This window comes from Phalaenopsis equestris, unplaced genomic scaffold (genome assembly GCF_001263595.1).
Source record: "Phalaenopsis equestris unplaced genomic scaffold, ASM126359v1 Scaffold000449, whole genome shotgun sequence".
In the NCBI taxonomy this organism is placed as follows: domain Eukaryota; kingdom Viridiplantae; phylum Streptophyta; class Magnoliopsida; order Asparagales; family Orchidaceae; genus Phalaenopsis; species Phalaenopsis equestris.
This window is the reverse complement of record NW_018164890.1, coordinates 78,305-81,596: the sequence shown is the minus strand read 5'-3', so window position 1 is coordinate 81,596 and position 3,292 is coordinate 78,305. Positions and strand designations below refer to the sequence as shown.

At 31.1% G+C, this 3,292-nt stretch overlaps 1 pseudogene; it reads right to left on the bottom strand.

The window, feature by feature from the left end:
• Nucleotides 1-2,972, bottom strand: part of LOC110027793 — a 5,380-nt pseudogene extending 2,408 nt beyond the window's left edge.
• Nucleotides 2,973-3,292: the final 320 nt, after the last annotated feature.

The following is a 3,292-nucleotide window of genomic DNA, read 5'->3' as shown; positions in this document are numbered from 1 at the left end:
GTGTTATAGATTTTTTTATGTCAATCTAATATATTAGTTTACTGGAAATTATTATGTGGTACATAAGTGTTGAAGTTTTTTTTTTTTTTGAAATTGAGTTCAAGTACTGGTAGTAACATATTATCTCAAAAAATGAAAGTATTATTTGATAAAGGATATGCTAATAAAAATAACAATTCTAAATGTATGGGTCCAAAATTTTCTCCTATTTAATTTGGGTACAATAAGATTTATGTTCTTATTGGGTATATATATTTAATCAAGACAAGTACCTACAGAAAAATATATATTAAGAAAGGTGGTCTCCCAAAAAAAATCTTAATTAAGTTTGTGAGTATTTTTTCTATAGATTTGTAAGTTTAAATTTCAAGGACAATTTATTTTTAAAAGTTTAAATTATACTTAAATGTGAAATTGTTATTTTTAATTACAATTAAAGAAAAGTAGGAAGAGTTGGATACTAAGACACTCCATAGAATTTAAAACTATTCTATGGTTGGGCTTTATAAATTTGAATGGGAGGTTTAATTTTGTTTGCTATTCATTTTGTTAGAGATTTGAGACTTAATACTTTTATGGCTCAAAATTGAGAAGAAGCCTAGAAAGTAATAATTTATATTGTTGCAAGGTGAAATTAGAAGCACACATTAAAAGGAAAATAAGGAATATGTATAAAATGAAAGCATATCGTTATTTCCCTTTAGGTATTGGTTCATTCAATTCCTTAGATATTTCTTACTTATTTAAAACAGAAAATGTTATTTACTAAAAGCTTATTACTAAGAAATACATATAGGACATACACACATAATAAAAGAAAACTAAAAGAAATGTCATTATAATGCACTAATAAAATAAACATATTAAATAAACAAGTGAACAAAACATATAAATGTAAGATATAGGTTGGTGTGGTTGGGTTCCTCTAAAAGAAAAGAAAAATGGATAACTCAATTATGCCCATACACAACCTACCTTAATCATACAATGTTTAAACATATAAATTCTTAAATTTATCGTATAGATCCCCTAAGCATGATGATTCATCCCTAGTGTTTTATGGGTTATCTTTATCCATTATAATTCCAAAAAATATACAAAATTTTCTAATTCTAAAATAAAAAGACAATTTCATTCTTTAAAATAAAAATTTGAAAACTATTGATGTCCGAAATGTTATGAAGCACCGACAATCACACATGTATACATATCAATCAGGTAATATATGAAATTAGAGTATGTGTATCTATCACATGAGGAATATTTTTTATTTCTAATTATTTCAAACTTCTAGTTTACTAATTGTGCAACTATTTTGAAAGGTCAATGGCAAGTGAATTTCAACTTTACTTATCTCACATATTTCAAAAGAGAATTTATAAGTAAATAGTATGTTATATGTGAATTTTTCTATCAATTGAATAATTCTCCACTGAATTGGACCTTAGAAATCTTGGCTTAACCCCGTGATAAAATTATGGGTGACAATCATAAATATATCTCCTCCTTATCCTCTCACAGACATCTAAGAAGGCTTGAAAATCAAATAATTTTAGTTTCCTAAATTAAGCGATTATTCAAGAATTCCAAAATTTTCTTCATAATTGCACTAACGTGGATGCAATATCCCTTTTCTCCCATGTCAGAGTGAGTTAACCTAATTTTCTTACTAGACTGCTCTTGCACAATTATATCACAACACATATTAATTTATCTACTGGCTAGATTGAAATTCAATAATATGTTGAAGGTTAAAACATCATCACTACGAAACTTCAGTTTAATCACAACATAAAGTTAAACACAAGATTCCCAGATTAAAAATTCCAAGAATAAAATGAAATTGAATTCTTACGCTTGCCTTCAAAAAAATAATCATTTATTTTATTTATCAAAGAAGTTGAAAGACAAAGAGTTTAGGGATGAAAAACTAGAAGCAAACACCATAGAATTGTTGTGCTAGAATACCTTCCATCTCAAAGGGTTTTACTGGATTACATAAACAAATTACACAAAAATTCCACACATACTCCCTTAAAAATTTTTTTTCTAAAGTAGTACAAGTTTAGAGCCTCTCTGATTTACTAGATATATCCTCAAATGGTTGAGTATATGCACAAATAAGACTTCCCTTATGAAATGATGCAAGTGAACTATCAAAATTATCAATGCGTGTGACTGGGATCCTAGGAACTACTTTGTGGCGCTTGGGTTCTATACTCCAACGTCTCGGTGTTGCTAGGGGTGTAAACGACCAAAAAAGAGCGAGCACGGGCTTAGCTCATGTTCGGCTCGTTTATAGTTTGAGCTCAAAAAGTGTGTTCTTGTTCAGCTCATTTGCTTAGTGAGCCGAACACTAGCCGTTCACGAACAAAGAGTCATTTTGACAACTCTAATCAGGTAGCCATAAGATGTTAAGGATTGGAGCAAGATTTAAAACATCATTTGAATCTAATTTAGTAGTTTCTATTCTATTTTCTTCATTAATACCTTTAATTGATTATAAATCTTTGTAGCCTTGTACTCAATTAATTTTTTTAAAAATACTACTCCTCAAAGATATATATAATTGATTAGTAGATTAATAATTTTCGAGCCAAAACAAGCCGAACACGAAAAATATTTAGGAAGGGGGACTATCAATTAGGGTTCCCAAAAACCTAGAAATTGGATTAACTCCCAATACACCCTCTTTGGGCTCAAACCACGATGTCATCCCAAAATGACCAGATAAATGATAACAAACCCTAATTTGGTAAACCCTAGACCTAATGGTCATCACATTGACCATTTCTTCAACCTAGAACCCAATGACCAATAGTCATCACATTGATCATTCGGTCAACCTTGGACCCAATAGTCACGAACCATTTGGTCTGGTCAAAATGCACCATTTGGTCAACCCAGACGCCAAATTGGTCAAAATGGATCAATTGGTCAACCTTGGCATCCAATTGGTCAAACTTGGTCATTTGGTCAATCTCAGGGCCTAGTTGGTCAACTTCGGTCAAACAGGTCAATTATAAAGCCCATTGGTCAAACATGGTCAACCTCATGAGTTTGACCTAATTAATTGATTAATTAAGTAATTAAGTTATTAAAATATCTCATGAGGGGCTTTAGTCCAAGTGGTCTACAGGAAGGCCTAGCCCATGCATGAAGGCCCAAGCCCAAAAGCATCTCCTTCACCCATGCCCATTGGTCATCCATGACCCATAAACCCAACAAGACACATTAAATGCATGGATTTCATGAAGCCACATAGCCTTGTCACCATTTTTGACTTGGGGTC